This window comes from Lemur catta, chromosome 9 (assembly GCF_020740605.2).
Source record: "Lemur catta isolate mLemCat1 chromosome 9, mLemCat1.pri, whole genome shotgun sequence".
Taxonomy (NCBI): Eukaryota; Metazoa; Chordata; class Mammalia; order Primates; family Lemuridae; genus Lemur; species Lemur catta.
In genome coordinates, this window is record NC_059136.1 from 82,879,265 (window position 1) to 82,904,890 (window position 25,626).

Here is a 25,626-nt window from a genome sequence, read left to right on the forward strand (position 1 = left end):
GTGTGTGCGTCCACATATGCATGTGTCTGTGTGTGCAGAGAGAGAAAGAGAGAAAGAGAGAGAGGAGTTCTCGTGAGTCTTGGTTTTTCTGTTCCTAAAATGAAAAGATAAGGTAAGTCTGGAAGGCCTCCAAAATCCCTTCTTGCTCTAAAATTCTATAAAGTGTTGGTGCATATGGCCATTAATTTGACATTACCATCCACAAATAAGTGTGGGGTGTGTGCCAGAATTTCACCTGCTGATAATATGTTGGGAAGTTAAGCCTGATAGTTTAACAGCTGTACTTTAAGAGTTTGGTTTGGCTTCTCTCTGTGTACTAGTGTGTTATTGCATTTAGCACTTATAAGTCCCTGCTACAAAGCAACTAGATGATTGAACTTAACTGTCTTGGCTTTTCGGTAGTTCAGAAACTGAGCTGCATTTCCTGGCTCTCAAACTTTGTAAACTCATCGAATTTTGCTGCAGAGAAATCTCATTAAAATAACAGTCCTTAGTGGGAAACACTAGCACCATTCATAGTTAGTGAAATGCTGATACAGTAACAAATATTTTTAAACTATGAATTGGAGGCATTTTCCTATACCATATGCATACATACATTTAGACAGATGTGTAAGGTAAATGTTTATTTTTCTTATGCAGTTGTCCTTTAATTGTCTCCTGAAAGTGGTGTTAGTCTTGTGCCTAAAGTACATTCTGCCTTTGCTACTGTCATGTTGGAAAGTAATAACTGGTTCCAAACTGCTTTCCCTAAGGAGTTGTTGGAAGGTCCAAAATGTGCTCATTAGAAAACTTGGCGCTGAACCACACAAATCTTGCCATTGTGGAGGGTGCACGCATGTGGGACTATTACTTCATGCACAATGACATGAGACCAGAAAACATGTGAACAGGAAGCCAAACCCAAGAGAGAGCTGGGGAGCTTCCAGCTTTCTGTGGAGCACAGAAATGAAGCAAAATCCAGCAGTACTCTGGACTCAGGTGTCTAGGGGACTGCACAGCTGTGACCCATCCACTCTTCAAACACTGCATAGGCAAGCACAGTGGCTCAGGCAGCACCCAGTATGGAGTAAATCATTATGTCAGCAAACCTAAAAAGATTGTAGCACTTGCTTACAAAGCCAAGTTTAAATGGCTTGGGTAACCTAAATGTGGAATGGCCAGCACCATATATGGAAGCTGAGTATAGTCTTCATACTTTTAATGGTGCTAATGGGAATTCCCCTAAATATATCTTGCTCCTTCTTTAAATAATAAATTTTCCCATGATGCAAACTCATCTTATTCTAAAGTATACATTTGGTGATTGTTTTGCATAGCTGACACGTTAACAGTTCTTTTATGAGACTGTTCATTATTTTATGGCAAAAGCATTTTAGCAAAAATAGAAATGTTTTTCATCATTTCAAAAGTCAAAGATTATTTTTGAAGTTTGGTGAATTTTGAGGTGAGCTATCAGAAGCCGGAGGAAATTCAGATTTGAACCAAATACTACCTTTCTAATAAGTGATAAGGCTCTATATTTAGAGGTGGATATAGCTTCTTAAATCTGTTTTTAAAAGTGTTGATACGGCTCACCTACCAGGAAGAAATATTATATGACTTTGCAAGACTAGCCGGCAAGTCTGGGGCTAAGCCCCTTTTGTCATAAATGGCATTTGCTCTGAAGTGTGCAGGTAGGAGAAGAGCTCTGAAATCCAGAGAATCTGATAGAGCTTTGCCACTGAAGATTAAGTGCTGAGTGTAGAAAGGGTGAGAGAGTATAAGAAAACTAAGGTTATCAAGTAATCAGACCTCAAGATTTAAAAAGTCACAGCTTCCTGTCTGCTAATCAGATTGGTTTCTATTCATTCAAAATGGTAAAATTCTTCCAGTTGTCATCTTTTAAAAATTCACAAATGTTACTCACCCCTCCTTTCCAGTTATCCAAGAGTGTGGGAAGAACTTACCAGTCACAGTGAAGAAAGACAAAATGGTTACACACTAAATACTGGCCAGGCAAGAAATTACCTCCTTTCCTTTAGTCTCTGAGTGGGTCCCTGAATAGTTCAAGGGAAGTAAAAAAAGAAAATCCCTGCTAAGGAAGGGGCTTGTTTTTGATGAGTAAGTATTCTTTATGTATATGTGTTTTTTTATGAATAAGTATTCTACTAGCCCTGCGATCTGTTAGGGACAGGGCCATAGAGCTCTGCCCACCCCCCAACTTAGGAAAGCCAATCCCCGCCCCTACTGCCCCCCCCACACACAGCAAGAGGTGCCCAAGACTAATATCATAGAGTCATAGACTTTTATTTTTCTTCCATTCCCAAGTCAAGAATGTTCCACCTTCTAAATATTGGTATCTCTGGAATCTGTGTCTCTCTCTATATAAAATCTTTCTAAAACTTAAATCACACACCTACTCCCTGCCTTGTTGACCTCATACAAAGACCTCCTGAGTCTCCACATTGACTGGAGTAATCCTGAAAGTGATGAGCCTGGATGAGTTAAGGAGCTTGGGCTCCAACACATCCATCCTTGTGATGGGTTTGCTACAAACAAACAAATAACCAAAACAGACCACCGAACCTAACAATGTCTTACCAATGGAGTGGATCTGCATTTGGGACCAAACTCCTTATCTCAATGTGCACCAGACAACAAACTGCAGATCAGAGGCTGGTCCATGGGTGAGTTTGTTTCACTAGAGTTACTAGGTGCAAATATCTCAGCATGAAGCACCATGATGCTGACGGTTGAGTCCCTGACTGGACCTCCAGCCCCCAGATTCAGCATTCCAGCACCATTTGACCTAGTTCCTATTCCAGGCTTTTTTATATCTCCTGCTCTCCAGTTTTCTGCTCTTCTACAATGTTCTTCCACACCTTCTGCTTATCCTTTAAAACTCAGACAACCAATACCACTGTTGTGAAAAGTTCCTTTGACTTTCACTAGGCAGAGATAACCACTCCAGGTTCAGCACTGCCTCTTAATCTTGAACAGGTATTCTCCTGTTTTTGCAGGTATTATACTGTTATGAAAATGATCTATTGTTTTGGTCTTCTCAGACTAGAAAGTCTTCCAGGGCAGGAGAGTAATCTTATTAACCTTTGTATCACTACTGCTTAACACGGCATGCGATACATAGCAGATGCTCAATAAATGAATGACTTGAACAAAAGATTAAAAAATAGAGTAAACGGAAAAGCCCCAAAATGAACTGAAACGTCACTATTTTCACACTCTGTGTGCTAGATATTTTACACATATTATTTCCTTTTAGTTCTTTCAACAATCATCTCCTTGGGATAAGTAGCATTGGTGTTATTTCACAGATGTGAAACCTGAGGCTGAAAATCTTAATGACCTTATGGCTGGTCCTATAACCAGGTAATAAGCCAAACCAAGCCTCAAATCCAGATCTCAAAGTCTGTGTTCTTTCTACCATGATTGAGTAGGCTTTGAAACTTAATGTTGAAATTACGTGGCTGATCTTTATAATCAAATTAGCTACAGTATAGCATTTAGTGTTGAAAAGTCACTGTTAAATTTAGGAGTAAAAGCAACTGGAATTCAGTCTCATGTTTAACCTTACGCCCCTTATGCCTTAGAATTTCTTGAGAGCCACAGAAAATTCTAAGTGAAAATGTCATTTAAAGAGAATCTTAAAAATAGGCATAATTTTATGTTTCCCATATCTATTGAATATATAAAGAATAAACAGCTCTATTGCAATCTGAAATTTAATATGAAATTTCTCTACTTGATCCATTGTGGATATTACAATATCACATAAAATACTAGCACTAAATAGATACAACAAATCTAAGAGTTCAAGATAATTAAATAAATATACACACTAACATATACATACATATTATATATGGTTTTCACATCTGTTCATCTAAAGATAAAGACAAGCTCAATGGGTTAATCACAGCACTATGGCATTAAAAGTAGAGGCCTTGCTTGTCTATATTATTAGCAATTTATGTTTCTTAATTTTCTTACCTGAAACATTATTGAGACAATAACTTTCTATTTCATAGTATACAAAGTTATAATTGTGGTTTTATAAATGCAAATTGTATAATTATCCAAAATAGAACTTTATTTTCTTGGCTTGCTTTAATTAGTAAATCATAGTTTCTGAGTGTTCAGAAGTTGCACTTTTCTCAGTGCTATGCTAGAGTTTGAAATTCACCGTTTGTTGAAAGGCAGTTTCTCAAAGCAATGAGCATCATTCCTGAGAATAATACTCTGTTAATTCCGCATTCTTTACGGAAACATAGCCTAATAACAGGGCTTTTTGGGTTTTGCTTGTGCTTAAAAAGTTAATGTCCATGTTCCTTTAACAGTAGACCCTTCAGCTAGGCAGTGAAAAATTTAATAAAAATTCACATGTCCACTGTGGTTACAGTGTTTTGTACCGTTTATACAAGCCAGTGCAAGTTTCCAGCCGACGCTGAAAGATGGGATTTATTTCCGAGTGTGAAAAGAAACTTTCACCAATTACATCTGACTGAAATTGCGAGTACCCAAGGCAGAGACTGAGGACTGGAGTTGCATCGTTTGTCCTTGCCTAACAAGCCAGGTGAATACCGGGGCTCCTCTCTAGGCGGAGGAGGGGTGTTTGTTGGCGTGTGTGTGTGTGTGTGTGTGTGTGTGTGTGTGTGTGTGTGTGTACAGCCAGGAGTGACAAGGATGCCGCACAAGTGGCCAGTTTCAGCGCCTCGCCTGGGTGCTATTTTGTTAAGTGAATAATTATCAACAGAAACCTCTTTCCCCTCCTGTTACGGTCAGGAGGGATCAAATTGGGTGGAGGACTTTGGCCAGAAACACACTTTCCATCATCTAAGAATCCGAGTGAGGAAAAGGACCCTAATGCATCAGGAGGAAGAAATCCACAAGGGCAGGAAGGAAAGTTCGTCTTCTCGTGTAAAGCAAAAGCGGGGCATCATACTTACAAACGCCGCCTTCAAAATCTTCTCTAGAGAAAAAGCTGTGGGAACGGGGAGAAGGCAGAGGAGCAGAGATAAGGTGGCAGCGGGACTTCCTTCCTCCTGCCGAGGGGCAGAGCCATGTTCCTTATCTGCCCGACCTCCGCGCCGCGCCGGGGCCGGGCGGGCCCGGCCTCTGCTCCCCGCTGCCCGCCCTCCCGGCCTCGGCCCCGGGCTCGCTAAGTGCCGGTGAAGCCGCCGCGGTCGGACACCGGCCCCAAGGTTCATCGGGGACCGTCTGCGAAGTGCTCGCAAGACGAAGGCGGTTATATAAGCCCGCGTATTATTATCATCACACACCCCCATAGAACCAGCGCTGCCAGACAAACAAAAGGCAGTTCCAAGAAGAGGAAGAGCAGAGGCAGAAGTTACACTGGGGGTGAATTTCGGGACACTGCTGCACAGACTGGGGAAAAAAAAAAAAAAAAAAGCAAGCAAGCAACTCAATACGTGCCTGCAAACCTCGGCAAACACACAGCGCGCCGCAGCGGGCCGCCGGCGGGGGGGCGCGGAGGGAGTCGGCGCTGCCGGGGCGCGGTTCCGGCCCGGCACGGTGGCCGCCCGCGCGGGACGGAGGGGACGGGGAAGACGCGGTATGTGGAAAGCCGGGCGTTCCGGAGACCAAGTGCTCAGCAAACACTGATGTTTCTCGGGCTCGGACCAGGTGCTGCCGCTGCCTGTCCCTACTCCTTGTTTTGCTAGTGACGGTTTGCAAGGAGTCCCCTGTCCCCTGCCCAGCGCTCTGTTCTAATCCTCTGTGGGTCTCTACTCTTTTCTCTGGGGGAGAAATAAACTGAAGCCAGAGGGCTCCTGGCCGAGAAAGTTCTGATGTATTCTGAGCACCGAGCTTCCCCACCCCACCCCCCAAACTTGCTACTCATATTTTCTTTAAATTATTATTTTCCTGCCCTGCCCCTGGCACTGTTTTCCAACACGTAAAGAGATCCCTCATCCTGGCATTCAAAGCCCACAATTTTTGTCTCCACACTAATTTCCCACTTCCCATCCGGCCCTCCCGCCTCACCTACTCCCCAGCACATTAGAATATGAATCACCCTCTAAAGATGGCCTTTCAGTTTTCCATTTCCTATCCTCGCTCTCATCCCCCTTCCTCAGCGGGGAATGTCCTCACTCTCATTTGCTTCAAGGCTCACTTCAAATCCCACGACCCCCACGGAAGTTTTCCCCAATTTCCCCTCTTTCCTCCCTGTGGACTCTGCTTCTCTGTTGTAATTACTGATGGGTTGTCTGTTTTCACAGGTTTGGGGCCTGTGTTGTTCTCCCCGGTGGCCTAGGACAGGGCTTTGCGTAAAGTAGGTACTTAGTGAGTGTTTATTGAACAGAACGGACAGCAGGTCCCGTCTCACCTGCCTCACCATCACCTACCCTGGCTTAGAGGAGTGGTTGTTGGAAGTGGGCAATAGGTTCATGAGAGCTTGTGGTACCCCCTACTTCTGTGAATGTTTGGAAATTGTCATAAGTTAAAGAGTTAAAGAAAAAGAAAGCTTTTAGAAAACGTAGAGGGGAACATGGCAGTTGCACTCCAGTCAGCTTGCTTTAGGACATAAGTTTGTGAGGGAAACAGGACTGTTGGCATCTAAGCTTTTAGAAAACGTAGAGGGGAACATGGCAGTTGCACTCCAGTCAGCTTGCTTTAGGACATAAGTTTGTGAGGGAAACAGGACTGTTGGCATCTGTTGAGCTTCTGCTAGTACACATTAGAGGACCGATAAAGTGGAGCTTCTTTTTACGGAATGCCAGGAAAATTCCCCAAAGGTGAGATTTTTCCGAAGTCACAGACTTCTGGGATGCATTTTATGGAGGAACTTTTCTATTGAAAGAATTCGGGCTGTCACAACAGCAGCTCCACAAATGAACAACAGCTCTCTGGCGAGTTGTTTTACGATTTGGGGTGAAATACAGAACACAAGCTGTCAGGTACTGAATTTCTTGTGGCTTTGGATTAAAGTGTTCTTAATGACATTTCTCCTGTTATGCTTTGGTAAAAGCAACGTGCTTTAAATTCCATCTGTGGTAGCTGGATCAACTGTGGTGTCATTTAAGAGACGTGGGGTGTGTCCACACAGTACATGCTCTCAATGCGTACAGAATGTTCAGTGAATTAGAAGAATTTTCCCGCCTCCACTAATTCGGAACAATTAAAACCAATTCAGGTTCTAAAGAATTTTAGCTTCGAGTTCTTGAGGATTTGGCTTCAGGAAGGACAAAGATCTCATTGCAATTTAGTAATTTAAGTGTAGGAGTTTCCCTCATTTTGTTCTGCTTAGATCGGGTCTGTAGTCCTTATTATAGCTACTACTTATGAAACCTGTTACGTTTCAGGCACAGGGCTAGATGCTTTCCATGCATTCTTAACCTAGCAATCGTCCCAAAATACAAGTATTTTTATCTTCACTTTACAGATGGGACAATTGAGTCTGGTCAATCACTATCACTGACTTGATAGTCTATGATTTTCCCATTCTGCTGAAAGCTTTAAGGAACCTTAAATATTATTTTATATGCTGGTTTTCAAACTGGGTTCCTAGGAGCTCTAGGTATTTAAGGAGGTACTTGAGGAATCTTGGCAGTGTGTAGAAATGGGCAGGTCAGTTGGGCTTGGGCTCCACTCATTGGATTCAAATGAAGAAACATCATTTTCATCTGTTCTATAGAGTGACTTAAGATTTTTGTTTGAGACAAGTGTTTTTCTACTAAAAAATATTTTAAAACTCTTGATCTGGTTTAACCTCCTCATTGAAAAGATATGGAACTTGGACTCTGGAGAGATTATAATGTCTTGCCCAAGATGTTATAACTGAGAGTGACAGGCCCAGCACTAACTTCAGATATACAGGCTCTGCCTAAAACTCCTGGCTTCCCCTACCCTTTGTCTCCTCCCTTGTTAAATCACAGGGAAAAAGAGAGAGAGAGAGAGAGAGAGAGAGAGACTGTGTAATGTTGAGCTCTGTGACCTGATTGTGTGTCCCAACAGTATTCTTGAAAAATGGAAGATGGGAATACTGTCACATTGGCAAGCTAGACTGTTTTTCAGCCCTTTGGCTATAAGACTAAAGTTTGTCAACATTTACCTTGTGACAAATTAAAATTCAGTAAAGGGTTAAATATGTAATTTGTCTGGATGATTTAGGGCTCTGCTCTTTTCATTCAAATCAAAGCAGTAGTGAAGGATACTTCTGCATGAGTCATTTGGCTAATTATATAGTCTTGGCTTGGGAGTACTCTTGCTAGAAAAACTGCTTAAACTGCCCTGTTTACAAATTTAGTCAATTGAGCTAAAAGTGGCTCATTTCACAGGAGACAAAATAGGTGTGGGAAAGACATTCTAGAGAGGGGGTACGGCCAAGGGAACATGTGTCTCTGAAGTCTGCATAGTTTGTACGGACTGGCTTATAAGGCCTAAAATGTCATGTGGCACCTTGGTATCTTTGCGCCTCACAGGGCCCGCAAAGGCCTAACTGTGAGTTCCCCTGCTTTTACCTGGTGTGTGCCCCACCTGGCTGCCTCCTGCATCAGCCTCTGCACTTCTCCAGGTTCTCAAACTAATGGGTTTCACTTCCAATTCCATCTTCCCCTTGGGAGCCTGAGGGCACCTCATCCTCTTGTTACTACTGTCTCTCACTGCCCCTGCTGGTTCACTCTGCTCCCCAGGGCCACGCTTTGTGGCCCTGCATGGCACGTTGGCTTCGTCCTTCCCTGGCCTGTGAGTGTATATGACTCATAAACTGCTGTGGATCTCGTGTGTCCAGTGCCGAGGGCCATGTGTATGGCTATCCCCAGAACCCTAGGGCGGAACTCCCTCCATCACCAATGGGGTGAAGAGAAGGAGAACAAAACAATGACCAGACATTAGTACTAATACAAAGTGGAAGTTCCATGGAGAACTAGTGGCAAATATCCTATCTTTTGGAGTTTTGCCGTCAGGCTATTTGCAAATAGGAATGAATTTTAAGTGAGATTATGACAGCTGGAACTGAACTGTATGAATTTCAAGGTCCCCTAGTTTTTCCATCTGCTCTTTTTAATTTTTATCATTCTCACCTGGGGATTTTTGGGAGCACTATTCTTTTTCCTGAGATGGCTTAACTACAGCCCTGCCTAAAGGCAAAGGGATATTCCTGTCATTTAAATCTTTACTGACTGCATTCTTTCAGTAAGAAAGAATTTTTTCAGAAAGAAATGTATCAGAAAGAAATTTTTCTCATCTCCACAGGCAAGAGATTACAATAAACAGATCTTTTTTTCCCCATCTGAAACATTCTAAAATTAATATATTTCCAGAGCCTCAGCCTTAGAAACAAAGCTTTAGATGTAATTTCTTTTCCTATTCATGAGATTTACAATAGGAAGGTCATGTTTGTACTAGACTCTGGTTTGAAATTAATCTTCTTTTCTCCTCGGAATTTCTATAGAATCCAGGCACTTCATTATGTAGTCATTTCCAAATATTAAATAGTTGTCATTCTTGAACAACGATCTAATCTTCCCTTCATGGGTGGAGAAACTGAGTTGTGGAACTTGCAAATCATTGCCAGGACATAGATCACTCTCAGGCTTATGGTTATTCATTGAAATGCTTTTCTGCACACGTTCTTAGACTACAAAGTAAAAATGTAAATTGTTTTATAATCAGCATGTATAACATCCTCTAACCATTAGAAAGTATTAATTAAAAGCTCATTTGCATTCTGCTTTATGAGAGAAACTTTATGAAGTCAATAAATATATTCAAACCCCCCAACCAACCTCAACACTGAGGATGTGCTGTAGTCACTTCCCCTCTCTTCTGGATTATGCCTCATACAGATCAAAATATATTCTGGGTTCAGTTGAACAAGGGTTCGTTTACACCACATCTGTTGCCCATCAAACCCTATTTTAGGAGTAGGGAATTCTTTTTCAGAGATAGATTCTGTCTGGAAGGTCTTATGGCAACAAATAGTCCTCATTAAATTTCACAACATTTTACCAACATACATACAGTACTCACTTTTACGTGATTATAGAATCCAGGCAAAACCCTGCACCCCCACTTCAAAGGATTCCTCACTTGAGTAAGTCTAAAGAGTAAATTGATTTTCTCATCATTTGTTGTGTTTGACAATGGAAGGGCTGACACAGCAACATTGCTAAAATGAAGCTCATTCTATTCAAGGGAAAGGAATTTGTGTTAATATTCTTAATGACAGGCGTCTTTATGAGAAATGTGAAATCATTTATCCTTAGCAATAACCTGACTAGGATTAAAAAGTACTTGGTACTTAGAACGGAAGTAATCTGTCAGGAAAAATTATTTCGACTGATGCAAATTAACTGAATAAATTGGCCTCTGTAGCTTCCTAATTATGGCATGTAGATTCGAGTTTGTTAAAATCATTCTGAACTGAAGAAGGATCTGGAAAGGCTCTTTCAAGAAGTGCTCTGACGTTCTGTTGGAGGAAAAGATAACACATTTATTTGATAAATTCCTTTCTCATTTCCTAAGAATTTCTGGGAATGACTTAAGAAGCAAGGACGTGTAAATCACGGGAAGACACATTAAGTAAGCGTGTGCACGTCTTGCTTATGCAGAATAGCTGTAATACCTTAGGAAAATGCTGAGCAGCGTGTTCGTGGTGATGCCCCAGATTCTAAATAACCAATAGTGTTTTCCATGGGGGGCTGTTCCAGCCCTCTCATGGCTGGTTTGGGCTTGAGCCCAGGGGACAAGTCTGGGAGATGCGAGCACTTGGGCCAGTACTTAACAAGCAATGTATAGACTCGTCTGTGTGTCCTGTAGGAGAGCTGTTCTACTCTTAATAGGCACGGTGTTGCAGGCCAGTTAACAAGTTTTTATTGGAATCTCAGTCTTCTCTTCCTCGCCAGCTTCACAGCAAACCTGCTTTTAGCTCTTCACCAAAAACCCTAGTAAATTGTGGGAAGAAGCACTTTAGCGGTGTAGGAAATTTAATTAGTCTGGAAAAAAAAAAAGGTGTAAATTGCAGGAAAATGTAAACTGCCTCCATGTAATTAATGACTAGGTTTTACTGTTTAGCATTTATATAGAACTTTCTTTTGAGAAAATGCATGGATTTTTGGAGACAAACTGATTTGGGTCCAAATCCTAGCTGTACAGGTGTGTCTTTTTTTTTAACCTAATTCCTTTACTTAGAATGACTAGTATATGAGTTATAAAGCTTGAAGGTGAATAGCAGTGTCCAGCATGTGTAGGGACTCGGTAACATTCAGTTTCTTCTTCCTTCTTTTTTAGAGACAGGGTCTTACTCTGTCACCCAGTGGAATGCAGTGGCCTGATAGTAGCTCACTGTAACCTTGAGTTCTTGAGCTCAAGCAATCCTCCTGACTCAGCCCACACCCAGCTAATTTTCCTTCCTTTTCTGAGAGTCTCTTTTCGGGTATGAATGTCCTTAAGAAATAGCTCAGTATTATTTGCCTTGAGTGAGCAAAAAACATATTCCTTTTCCAGAGAGCATTAGCTGAGGGATGGCTCTGACAGTTGCCTAGGTTTCTGTGTTTAAATACAAATGTTAAAGGCATATAAAGGCAAAACAATAGGGATCTCTTCAAAAAGATGGTGACTGGTGATCATTAATCATAATCTGAAAGTTATTGTTGTGATTTCAGTCAGGGGACAGAAAGTCATTTAGGGGATCAGGTAAACTCAAAGGGTTGGGGTTGGTGTTAGAAATTTTAAGAAAGTTTTTCCTAGAAAACAGTGAATTAGAGAAATATGGAAAAAAATCATTGTTTAAGAAATTCGGTATGTGCCAAATCCAGTTTGTCACCAGGTCTTTGTGTAAGCAGGCAGAGGTGTAACTTGCAAGTGCAAAACCATACGTGCCAGAGAGCAGGAGCTGGGAAAGTGCAGGAGCAGAGACTGGGCAGAGAGGATGAAGAGGGCAGGTGTTGGGGACAGGACAGGACCCTGGGTGCACACCGACTGCAGAGGCTGCAGTCTGTGAGAGATGCTGATAAGGATGTGCTGAGACCTGGAGGGGAAAAAGCCTGAATCTGCAAGGGACCCATGTCTGGGGCTGACAGGTGCATTAGTAAGAAGAAGCTGAGGCTAAGGCTGGAGCCTGAGGCCAGGGTGATGGACAATCAAGGGAGTGATAACGGGCAGCACTTGCAAGGTATTGCTTTAAGGCTTTAAAACCATGCCAAGCTGAGTAACCTGAGCCCCCTGTGTGATTGACTTCAGTGAAGGCTGTTTTTACCCTGAAATTCCCTGACGCTGCAGTAAAGTTAAGCTGTGCACTTATGGTGTCTGTGTGCTGTGCTGGAATGCACACAGTAGAACAAAGGTGGTATTAATAAAGAAGGAAGGGAGGTGGGTGAATGTGGTCCTCTTAGCTTGCCTAATCGTTCTTATTTGGGGGGAAATGTATACAAAGAAATATAATGGGACACTTTGGAGTGGGAAGGAACCACAAAAGGGCGGGTTGGAAGCATGTGTGGGAAGCAGGAGGTGGAAAGGTGTATCTCGCCACTTGTCTTGTGCTCCCATCTTCCTTCTAACTGGTCCCTTCCTGAGTCATTGCTGAGTGAGCAGCTGTGAGGGATGTGACGGAAGCCTTAGAAAGCTGGCTGTAACCAGTCACAGTGGCTTGCATGTGTAGTCCCAGCAACTCCAGAGGCTGGGAGAGGGGGATCACTTGACTCCAGAAGTTCAAGACCAGCCTGGGTAACGTAAAAAGATATCTACATTCTACCCCCACTCCCCTGTCTCAAAGAAAAGAAAGGAAAAAGAAAAAGAAGAGAAAAAAGAAAGCTGACTGTGTATCCTGTATCCTGGAAGTGGTTCTACTCCTGTCCTGGGACCTGGTCTTTGCCAGAGTGTTCCATTTCTTTTTATCCTGACTGGTTATAGCAAAGGGAAAAATCATGAAATCCAACCAGTGGTGAGCCTGGGCACCACACTGTGTCATATAGACAAGACATTATAATCTAGAAGAGGTTACAGGATACAGTCAAAGGCCACATCTCAAATTATCTATAGAGCAGTTCAACTTTCCAAGGGCAGCATTTTAAAATATCACTTAAAAGTGAAATTTGTTTTCTGCTTTTATTTATTTATTTTTCTGGCTCTGAAACTGTGTGCTTTGCTGTAAAGTTGAGGTTTGGTGAATTGAGCCAGCTTAATTTTTAGGTCTTGTGTTTAAGTATTTAGATCATGATGTCTTAAAAGCTTTTTAATAGAGAACTCCAAATATCATTCATTCATTTATTTAACAAACGTTTATTGAATGTTTAATGTGTGCCGAGGCTGCCGTTGATGCAGAGATGACGCGGTACCTGCTTTCGAGAGGATGCAAATAAGATGGGATACCTACTTTTTCATACTTATGGTTTTCCATATATAAACTCTGCTCCTCGAAAGAAAGAATTCTCTTAATTGCAGAATTTAAAGATTATTGAATATAAGGAAAAGAAATTGGTTAAAATATCAACTGAGCTTAAAGGAAGAAAGGGAAAATGTGGAATAAAGACTATGTAGTTAATGGTAGGGGATCTGGAGTCAGACTGCCTGGGTCCACCACGTCCCACCTTGGCCTCTATAGGTCTGTAACATCGATTAAGTTAGCCAACCTCGCAGAGCCTGTTTCCTTATTCGTAAGATTGGGACCAGGAGAATTCCATGTCACAGAGACGTTGAAAATATTAAATTTGATAATGTATGTATAGCACTTGCACATGGTAAGCAGGTATTTAATAAATCTTAACTGTTACTATTGTATATAATACTACTAAGTAAAACAGACATCTTTCTCATTTTGTTTTGTACTTATGAAATGTTATTTTTCTATCACCAAATGCACGAACCTTAGAAGTTTTAGATATGGTCACTAGGAGCGTGAAAAGGCATTAGAATGCTAAGAGGACATATTGGAAAGAGCACTCATTCTGGAAGTTAGGATGTGGGTATCTGTCTAGACTCTACCATTTAGTAGGTAACATTGATCGTACAAGTAACTTGCACAGCCTGGTTCTTAATCAGGTGTCCAATAATGCCTGTCCTATCTATTTCATCTGACATTATGAAGATCAAATAAAATAAGCTTGGCAAAAACGATTTGTAATGGGTAATACGATGTATAAATAAAGGTTGTTTTTAAATCATGAGTTTTCCCTGAGCTATGGTATTGGTTACTGATGACTGATTGGCAGAAAGTATGCTTGTGATTTATAAATACAGTCTGCCTTGGTTTCCAGGACACCCCTCCCCTCCTTCCCTGGATATGAAAATCAGCAGATGCTCAAGTCCCTTATATAAAATGGCATAGTATTTGTATAACCTATGTACATCCTCCTGTATACTTTAAATTACATCCAGGTTACAAATACTTAATACAACATAAGTATTATGTAAATAGTTATTATACTGTACTTTTAAAATGTGTATTATTTTTATTCTTATATTGTTATGTTTTGTTTTTTTTCCCCCCAAATATTTTCAATCTGAGCTTGGTTGAATCCATAGCTGTGGAACTGCAGATACAGAGGGCTGACTGTAATTTAAATGGAAAATTACTTTTGATTTACAGAAATAGATGACAGGTTTAGAGGAAGTTTGAAGAAATAGAAGACCTGGATTCTAGTTCTTCACTCTGCCTGTAATGTTTGTGTGTGCAAATTATTTAACTCCCCTGTGTCTGTGTCTGTTTTTTAAAAATTGTATTTGAAAATGATTTCAAACTTATGGAAAAGTTGTAAGAATAGTAGAAAGAGCACTTGCATACCAGTTGTCCAGATCCATTTATCGTTAACAATTTGCCCCCAATTGTTTGCTTTATCAGTCTCACACACAGAGAATATATATATTCACCCCCTTGAACTATTGAGAATAAACTATACATATCATGATCTTATTCTGCTAAATATTAATATTTCAGTATGTGTTACTTAAGAATGTGGCTCTGTTTCTAATTCTTTCAAGTGGGCATAAGTACTTAGTTATGTGACATGATCCATAAGGCTGTCAGAATCAGATGAAATGTTTAAAAGCACTTTGAAAAAGTATACATTGTTATATAAAATTAAAGGTTGCATATTTTATAAACTACAGGAAAAATCAAATTACATAAAATTTCAGAGGACTTACAAATTGTCCTAGAGTACAAACTAAGAAAGCCTATTGTCTATTTGCATAACAAGCGGAAGATTAGTGCCAAATTTGTCCCTGTGGTGAGAGAGAAGTAAAAGGTGCCCTCACCCCAGGTGCCACACTTTTTGAGGTGTAGTCTTCCTGAAAAACCTGGCATCTGTTTTGGTGCTCTTTTTCATTTTAACAGCATGCCATTTTCTGTGGTCTTTTTAGTGGAGGTTATGAGTATGTTGGAAAAAAAAGTCCTAGAAACTGGAGAGCAGTTGCTGCTCAATGCAGAACAAGAGAGCTGGAAAGAGTTTAGTAAGACCTCAGCTTTATTTCTGTGTCTTCCCTTTGAGTACTGAAAATGGCATGCTTCGTTTTCATATGAACCACACTGAGACACAGATAGGAAATAGGGAAGCATTGTTTTACAGACGTGTTCAACGTAAAGGCTTAGCTGAAAGTCGTATGAACAGACTACTCTTATGAACCAAAGAAATAACTCTTTATAGAATCCTTTCTCAGCATTCACTATTATAAGGTTTAGCTATACAAAAAATAGATAATTATTCTTCTACATAATCTTCACATTCTTAACAGAATTCATGCTTTCATCAGAAGTTGTGATACTGGTAAGCCTGATATTTTTATAATTCTAACCAGATTTGCAATTACATTTTCCAGTGGATTGAAATATGACCAATAACCTAAAAATATGAATGAAAATGCTCTTTTTCCTGTGACATGTCTTTCATTGCTCTGAAAATCATAATGGCCCCCTTTTAGATACTTACAACAACAACAGAAAGGAAATCTAGAACATGTTTTAAAAACAAAACTATTTTTCAAAAAGTCGAAGCCACACTTAAGATATTCTAAATTAATCTTTTTATTTTGTACTATTAAACTGCTATTCCTTATAGTGCAAAATGAAAGATGTAAGTTAATGACTATGAAATGCTTTTATAATCCAACAGTGATTAATTTTACTACCCTTACAAATAAATCAGTTTTAAACATATATAGATGCATAATTGTAGATACACTTGTGTAATTTATTAGACTACGAAGAATATTGCTCTTATACTTCTCGTGGGAAAATTCCAGTACCTGAGGAAGTATTTTAAATGTTTATTTCCCAGTGAGGGGATGTTACTGATGGACAGTTCAACTATTCTAATGCAATAGGTTTCCCTAATACTGACAAAAGGTGATCTAGTTGAAATTGCTTGAAGTATTGAATAGTGAAGTAGGAGTCAGAAGACACGTGCTCTAACACGAATTACTTCATTCACTAGATTAATTTTAGACTCAGGTTAATGGCGTACTGTCTCTCAGATTCAGTTTTCTGGTGTATAGTAATGGCACACCTGCTTTGCTTACCCAAATATTGCAAGTTCCAATGATTGAGCTCAAGTGACAATGTTTTGAAGGACTTCTGGTCAATACTGACATCATCAACATTGGGTAGTATTCCTGTGGCATAGGTTAAAAAATGTCTTTACAAAGAAGTTTCTCTGTAATAAAGCTACATACTTTCACAGATCATCCATAGCAACGGTGCTTGGTTATTTCCGTTAGAATAGATTTTCCACAAGGAATACATCTGAAAAATAAATGCTGTTTCTTGTATTTGTTCTAGCCCCAATCTTCCTCACGGTGCCTGATTATTCACCACAGCACTCAGCAAGACAGTCCGTGGTCAAAAGGAAAGCTGGGCTCAGCCCTTCACTTTGTCAGATCCTGATGTCAAATGGACACATGAACTCACTTTAGTGCTGGTAGAATTTCACTGACTTGCACTCTTTAAAAAGATAAAGCCTGTAGAACTCTGTCTGGTAAGAATGAGTTTTGTGATTTTAGGCGGGTCTCCCAGCAAAGCCAGTCCTCTGTTTCCTCAAATTTAAAGTGAGGGATTCTGCTTAGATGAGCTCTAAGGTCTACCTCTAACATTCTGTGTTTCTGTGATATTTTACATGCCTTTCCTGGAAAATCCATGCCAAATTCTAAATTATTTAAGAAACAACAAATATGATTTAGTAGCTTTGCCAGAATTTATGGTGATTTCCTCTTTCTTCTAAGTGATTTAAAGCCTTTCACCTCACTTGCTAATTTTCCTATAAATGAGAATGCCATTCCTAGACAAAGAATTTTTACAATCAAATCCCACTGCAAAAAAAAAAAAAACCCCACAAAGAAACAAAAAACCCAATATAATTTACTATGGGTTATTGGGGTGTTTTAATTTATGCTATGCAACAGATAGTGGGCAGGTCTATCTATTTAGCACTATCCCTGAAATTCTGGTCTAGCCGTAATTTTACCAGGTCCTTAAAAACAGAATTGTCACAATCTCCTCAGTTCAGCTCTCAAGAGAAATTAATTGATAACATAGAATCCTGAGTGGCTGGCATGTGAGTGACACTCAGCTATACAATTTCACATCTAATCAGGGAAAATGGGAATTCTAGTTGGCCTATTGTCTATTTGAATCTGTTTCTGGATGGAGTCCAGCTGGCTCAAATGCAGCCCTGGAGAGTGATGTGGACAGAAGATGGAAAAAAATTTTTGAACCAGAGAATCAGTGCCTGAGATAGTGCCTTGTCCAAAGAATGCCTGGTGTAGTTGTGGATTTGCTGCTGCTAAGTTTCCTAAAATTTCTCAATGACTAAAATGGAGCTTTCTATTTTGGCTGTCCTTGACGATTCTAACTGTGAAGGCCTGTGGCATGTACTGGACATACCACCTTGAAGGTAGGCTTGTTAGATGCAGAGGGTTAAAACTCAACTTCTGTCTTAGTGTTTCTAATAATATGAGAGAGAGAAAGCAATTTAAAGAAATCTATGAAGAATGGCAATAAATGCCAAATTGTACATAATGAAGAGCTAAAATTATATGACAAGACTTTAAGTGAAAAGAGCACACACATGAGAGAGAAGTTATTGATGGTTGGAAGAGCTGGGAAAAGAAAGTTCCATGGAGGTAATGGGGCTTGAGTCTTTGTTTTCAAGGATGGGTGGGATTTGGACGTGCAGCCCCAGCCCAGGGAATGAGCAAGTGCTTTGTAGCAGAAGAAAGAGATGGACATTCAGGACATGTTGGACCAGCTTAGTAAGAGCAGAAAGTGTTTAGGGGAAGTGGGATGGTTATAGTGGACAGGATTATGGAGGCCCTTAAAACCTGGTACTTTAGACTGGAAACATTTAGACTGTGGAAAATTGAGAGAGAGCTGTTTTAGAGCAGTGCAATGATCTGGTGAAACTGTGCTAAAATATTAGTTTAACAGTGATGTGTAAGATGAATGGAGAGTGTAGAACTCAGTTTAGAAGCATGAGGTGACGCAAAACTGGATTAAATCCCACCCACCCCCTTCCTCTCACCATCCTTTTTCGTTTCAAGGAGAATGCTTTACTTATTTAGGCTTGTCTTAAGGGAAGAGCAGAGTTTGCCAGTAATGGAGGAAAATAATGTAATCTAGATAGAGGGAATGGCAAAATAAAGGCAAAACCACGATAGCATGCTTCTGAAAGGTTAACTAATTTGCTCAAAATCACACTATTAATAGTAGCCACATCTGGGAAGCCAGGTTTCCAATGTCTTTTCCACTGCACCACCCTGCCTCTTTTTCCTAGCTATAACAGTACTGCCATTATTCAGCAAATTTTATTTTGCTAGTAGTATGCTTAAGTGTTTTCTAAGCCTTGAAAAGTTATCAAGGAAATGATAAATTAAATATATGTTTTCATTTATTATTTGCCCAACATGAAATATGATTTACCTAAAGCTAACCACGCAGTCCAATGGGGTATTCTAAGCTTTCCAAGGAGTTAGGCCGAATTGTCCCTACAACGACAGAAGCAATTGTAGGAACTGTAGGAATACCTCGAATTCCACTTCTGACACTGCTGTAGTGGTTGACCCAAATGGTAGATCAATAGATAGTTATTTTTGTAGCAAAATGGCTAATGAGAATAATAATTGCTATCCTTGAAGTTTTTCATATAGCTTATTTATTCTTTGTCTTCTGTCCTTATTTTTGTGTCAAAAAAGTGCCTGTGACAGAACATGCTTTGACTGAATTGATATTCTTTTTTGCACTTCTCTACTTGTTCATTTTTCAATTCGTACAAGGACCATACTTCTCCAATTCAAGAAATCTTTGTATATTCAAGACAGGTCTAGCAGCTTAACATGTCGAGTAGAATCCTGAATTAAAAACTGAATTTAGACAATCTGAAATTAAGAAGTTTAGAAATATCAGCTCGTGTTCCATTCTCCAATCTCCATACAAGGACAGTAGCCCATTGACCTAAGTGGGTACCGGATGAAGAGATCTAGTGTTAAGCTTGGCAGCTAAGCCCGACTTTTGTGCTTGCTGCAGATGATGTTTATTGATCTAACTGTGGCGCTTGTGTATTATATCTTTGGTTCATTTCACTGTATGCCTCAACAATTCAGTTGCTAGCCATTAATGGCTTCCAAATATAAACTGGCTCATGTCAGTTAGTCCCTAATGCCTGGCAACCCTGAGTGAGAAATAGATTACAGGTGCTGATACTTTCCCTGGCATCTCTCCCATAGGAACCGGGGAACATGGTTCAGAACACTCAGTTGGGGAAAATAAAACAGGCCAAAGTCTTCATTAAAAACTTGAATGGAACCCAAGTCTCTTTTGAGGAACCAAAATGCTGTCAAGTCTCCATGGTCAATGCTATTCCCACAAATTTTTAGTAACAGGACAACATTTCAATTCCAAATCTTGCTAACTGAAGCTCTGTATCTGTCTGTATTCTTTCAATCCTGCTGCCTCCAATATATAATGAACGAGTTTGAAATAGCAAACACAGTCTTCTAATAAAACTATCCTTAATCCTGAAAACTGTTCATTGATTTAGTACAAGGACTTGACAAAGAATGGCTCTTCTATCTTGAAGAGGAAATGACATGATTGAAACAAATAAAATAAAATAAAATGGCAAAGCAAGAAGGCACGGAAAGAAAAGCAGGAGGCTGGGGAAACCTTTCCCAAACCTTAAAATTAAGAATGACTTGTCTTTGTAGTGAAGAAGGGAGTGTGTAGATCATTTGTAAAATAAGTCATTCATACATTCTGTGAAAGGATGTCAATCAACCTCCCCCAAGGTAGAATCTGAAGGTTTATGAGCAGAAGGAATTTAAATATTTCATCTCCTCTTGCCTCTAGACTCTCTTTAAGTTTTATATCCTTCTCCACCAATATTCTCTTAGTTGAAATAAGAGAATTATAGGTGTTTTGCAGAAGTGGTTTGTCGTTCTGACTTGAAAATCCATTACTTCCCCCAAGTTAGAAACACTGGATCGTTACATTGCTAACCATTTTCTTAATCTGAAAAAAGATGCTTTTTATCTAAGGAATATGTCTTTAAAAAAAAATCAGTTGTATATTCTGTCTAATGTCCATCAATAATCAGAAAATTAGATTTTATCGGTTTAAATTATACTATTAAACACCTATATACACATCTGTTTACCTGTTTGTGTTATAAAGTCATCCCAAGTGTAGTCCCAAGTATATTCATTTCTTCACAGTGTTCCTTACACCCATCTTTTCCTCATTCTCACTGCGTCAATGGGAATAAACAGCACTTTTTTTTTACTTATTTGGACTTGGGGAACCCTCTCAAATGTCTTGTTCTCTCTTGCATGCCCGCATTCTCTCTCTCTCTCTTGCTCTCTCAATGTCTGTCTTTCTTGGTCTCTCCCCACCCCTAAAACACCTACTATTTGAACTTCCTAAGGCACCTGTTGTGTCGAGACACTCCAGAATCCGGCCCGATTTAGCCCACAGGACGCGCTGACTACAGCCACGTGCTCAGAGCAAGGGCAGGGAGGACTGTGACCTCGCTCCTCCACCTCCTTCCTGGTGTCTCTTCTGTTCCTCTATCACTCCTCTTCTTCCCTTTTCCTCTGTTCTCCTTCTCCTCTTTGCCTAAGTGCCTCTCTTCACTGTATTTCCAAATTGTGTCTGTGCAAATCCTCAGATTACAAAATACCATTTTTTGGGTTTTTTTTTTTTTGTATTTGAAAATGACATACTCTGTTTATCGCTAAGCCTCAGCTCGAGCAGTTCCTTTTGCCACCTTGGGGAAAAATGCAGTTCCTTCTGTGTGCTCGCTGTGTCCTACGCTCGGTGTTAAGCATCTTATTTTACTACCTCATTTAATCTTTATAACAACCCTTGGTGATAGCCATATCCCCATTTTACAAGGAAGGAAACTGAGCAAAAGGATGGGTGAATTGTTCGAGCCCACACGGTTGCTAACTGATGGAGATGAATCCCGGCTCTGATTCACCTGCTGTGAACGCCCAGCAACGTCCGCCCAGCTCAGGTTCAGCTCCTCCCACAGGGGGCTCCGTGGACATCCCTTTTATTTAGCTAGTACTAATGATTGATACTGAACCACAACTTTGTATTACTACTGAAAAACTTTTTTGCATGCATGTCTTCCCCTCACAGCTAACCTAGATATTCCTTCAGAGCAAGGATGGTGTCCTATATTATTTTTGTATTCCGCTCTGCACCTAGGATAGAAATACCTACACAGGAAGCTCTCAAGTACGTAGGAGCTTTCTTACGTCTGTTCCTTTTGGCTCTGATTTTATTTAGAAGGCATATTATGGCTGTTCTTAGAATGTCAACTGAACAGCTAGAAAACAAAGATATTTAAGCTGCTTGATATTGAGTACATCCCCTAAATTTCCTTTACTAAATATGAAAAAGAATATAATAACCCATGTGAAGCCTCTAGTTGTCCCAAATAAAAAATATTACATAGCCCATGCTTCTATTCATACACTACATTCAGAACATCTTCCCTTCTTTTCCCAGCATGAAGCCCTCAAGAAGAAAAAAAGGAGAACATGTTTTGTAGGGGCCTCTATTTTCTGGGATGCACTTTTTATAAGATGAAAGTTAAAAGCTGAAGTTTCAAGAATTTCTGGATGCACTCTAAAGCACATCTGTTTGCTAGGACATTCTATTCAAGAGAAGATTGATTATTGGCAGGTGAAGGTTAAGGGGGGGAGGCTTTCAACTGGCAGGAAGTCTACCCAGAGGACATGTTATATTATAGAAAGGTGATTAGGGTGCCAAGCCGTATTAGTGATATGAGTTTGAAGATAATAGCTACAGGTGCACACTTCTAAAGTTATATCAATAAATGTACACTCTGAATGCAATTAATCTTTTTCCACCATGACTCTGGTATAGCTAATATCTTGTAATAGTCTAATCTTCAGTTTGAATTTATATTAACATAGCAGGTGTTACCTATGAGTTTTAAATGCCATACCACAAAATTGGGCCATAAACAGAACTCTCTGTAATTCAGATTTCCATTTTGGTTATTAACAACGTGCTCGTATTACTCAGAAAAATGGGAATTGGATAATATTTGGGCATCTTTCATCAAGGGGATGCAGGAGGATTTTTCTGAGTCCTTGAAACAAACTTGCCTTAGATCTTCTTTGCAGTCTACGAAATGGAAAAAGTTGCATGTATTTGTAGCCCTATTTGCAGATGGGAAAACCATAGGACAAAATAAAAGACTAGTTCAGGATTTCAGTTAATTGTAGCAACAGGACTAGTACCTAGCAACGGCAGTTTGTAGCTCAGCTGAAGACTTGGGCAATGCCAACAAATGAATAGATTAAAACTAAAGAGAAATAAAGCAAAACTACATGACAGGAGATGAAAAGCAGAGTCAATTTCTTAGCAACAGACAATTCAATTGCTATCGCTTTATATCATGCTTGGATATGTGATAAGACAAGTTCCAATTTTACAATGATACTCTTCTCTTACCAAAGTGTCTAGGCTTGCTCATGAGTCCATGAGTCCAGACGAACTATAGAATAGTTTTTATTTTACATTCCACAAGAGCTATCTGGGCACTTGCCAGTTCCCAAACTCCACTCCCACCACCAAGCTTCTAGCTTCGTGTTAGGATTTGATTAGTATGACATGAAATTAGTAGATTAATCTTGAGAGACTCTACCTTTTACAATTAAGACTTCTCCTTCAGAAATGCAGTATCTGTTCATTTATTCACCACAGTGGTTTAACATCAACCTTCCCACTACAGTTAAACAGTGGCAGGTCCGAGTCCCTTAGATTCACATTTTAGAAAATGTAGAAATAGTTTCCTACAGGTTTGTACCTGTGTAGTAAAACAAAAACAAACAAACAAAAACAGTGTAAGAAAAGATTTTACCTTTGAGAGTAAAGTGGAGAGCTACATCTTTTTAATTAAAAAAAGTTTAGTACACAATTAGGCAGGTGTACGTGGGCCATATATTGAGAGGGCAACGAGAACTAGCTTAGCTGCTACAGCTAAAGACGAGATCAAGCAACGTGACTGTTAATGCTTCCCTTTGAAAATTCTATAGACAGTCTGTTAGGAAGGGATCTCCAGAAATACTGCCTTGTTCCTTGGCCTAAGGGGTTGCAATTTCTTTCCTCTTCCTCGTGTGCAGGTGCAGACCAGATGAACAGGGTTGGAAAGAATATCCTTTGATCTATCCCAAGATCCTGAAAACTGGAACTGAATGACCAATGTCCAAGGACATATTTACTAAGTGGCATTCAGTGCTTTGTAAGAGAGTTTCTCAGTCAGCTGCCCTTCTGGGGAAAAGGCAGACATAGAAGGTTCAGTGTGCGATGCTAGGTACAAAGTTTGGGAAGGGGCAAGAGGCTCAAGCTGATTGCTTTTAGCTTTTTTGTGAAATTTGGTTTGGAGGTGAAGGATGGCAAAGGTCCAAGCCTCGTGTTCTGTCTAAATGGGATCTTGCTTTACCAATTACTTCTGGAAGTTTGACCTGACTCTCCACAGCATTTTGCCAAGTTATTATTTCCTTCTAAATAATGTCCCAGGAGGAAGAAAGAGGAGCACGTGACCCTTGGCAAATCCAACTCCCTAATGGGGTCCATCAATTAGGTCCTTTGTTCCCCCACAGCACCAAGAGCCAGTACCTGTTCTTTATCAGCCTTAGTGAGGGACCCAGGGCTCTGTTACTCCCCACAACCTGTATTCATCTGTCCCTGTTGTCCCTGTAGATCTATTAGCTCAGTTGCTCCAAATCCCTAAATGCCAAAAGCACCTCTCTCTCCTCACCCATCCTTCTGCCTTTGGTGGCCAAAGAAAATGGTAAAGGAAGACATACCATAAATAGATAGGATTGATGAGTGACATGACTGAAGGGAACACAGCCCTGCGTCCTAGATCTGTATCTGTGCATGCTCCTATCCCCCTTCTCTCCTTCCCATTTACTGAACATCCAATACTGGACATGTCCTGAGCTAGGCGATTTACGTATTTTCTTTACAACATCCCCCAGATAAATATGCCTATCTCCATTTTAGGGAGAAAAGAGCTGAAACTGAGAATGGGTCAATTGCCTCTCCAAGGCTCCTCTGCCAGTGAGAGGTGGTCCCTGGATTAGAACACAGGTCTCTTTGAATCCAGAGCCTGTACTCACCTACTCTGAAGCCAGTTTGGGATTTTATATGATAGAAGGGCAGCCAATAGATATAATTTCTACCACAGTTATAGAATGCTGAACTCCATAGGGATTTTTCATATAATATTTAAGCTTAATTTAAGGCAATTATCTTACATTCTGTCTTAGTGGCATTCTCCCTAAGGTTCTCCCAAATAAAACCAACTGAATTTCATCATTTTTTTCATTTCCTGTCATGAGCGGGGAAAAAACTGCTAGAGCCATTGAGCCAGTTAATGGACCTAAAATGGAGAATCTAGAGATCGGAAAGTGCCTTGGATCTCTGAATGTCCTGGTGAGTTAGTAAACACACTTTATCAGTGTCTTCTGTAGGGCACAAAAGTGGACCAGGCCAGTTCCTGCCACCCTCCCTGAGGGCAGGGACTTGAGGAGTCAAGGCATAAAAAAGCAAATTATAAAGCAGGATTAAAAAAATAAGGCAATTGTGCTAAGATGCAATCCCTAGATAACTAATCATCATCATCAAGGGAGGAAAAATATTGCTGGAAGAGGTGGGGTTCAGGGGAGGCTTCCCAGAGGAGGCAGAACTTGCGCTGCAACTGTGAAGAACAGGAATATGGAGGTGATGGGGGCAGACTATGTGTGGGGGGATCATTCTATGCACAGGCTTATGGAGGTTGAACCAGGGGGAACTGTGCACATGATGACAAACTCTCATTTTACAGACAAGAGAGAAACGAGAATGGGTAGGACTGAGAAGAGACTAGGAGGTGGGGACATGGAGCTGGCCTTGGTAGCTGGAGGGAAGGGTAGACATCTGGTGGGGAGATATGGTGGGAAAGTTGGCACCAAATAACAGGGGCCAGCACATCAGACTGAGAAGTCTGAACTTCATTTTGTGGGTGATGAAGGTCCATGTGGCAATTCTCAGACGTGAAGTGCTTTGATGAAAGTGATGTTTTAGGCAGCTCAATCTGCAAGTGGGGGACAGAAGAGGGAAACAGAGGCAAGTGGACCATTTAGGAGGCGGTTGCAAAG

General features: G+C 40.4%; 1 protein-coding gene across 4 annotated transcripts in view; it reads right to left on the reverse strand.

The window, feature by feature from the left end:
• The window catches only part of SULF1 (sulfatase 1), a 162,666-nt gene that overhangs the window by 132,946 nt on the left and 4,094 nt on the right, over positions 1 to 25,626 (reverse strand). For 2 of the 4 annotated variants that reach the window (XM_045561948.1, XM_045561949.1), the window contains exon 1: positions 4,947 to 5,230. The exons of 1 other annotated variant lie outside the window; for it this stretch is intronic. The gene's annotated coding sequence lies outside the window, so the exon portion shown is untranslated. Of the gene's footprint in view, positions 1 to 4,946; positions 5,276 to 25,626 lie in introns of those variants that run through there. One more of the 4 variants, XM_045561947.1, reaches the window with a different exon arrangement.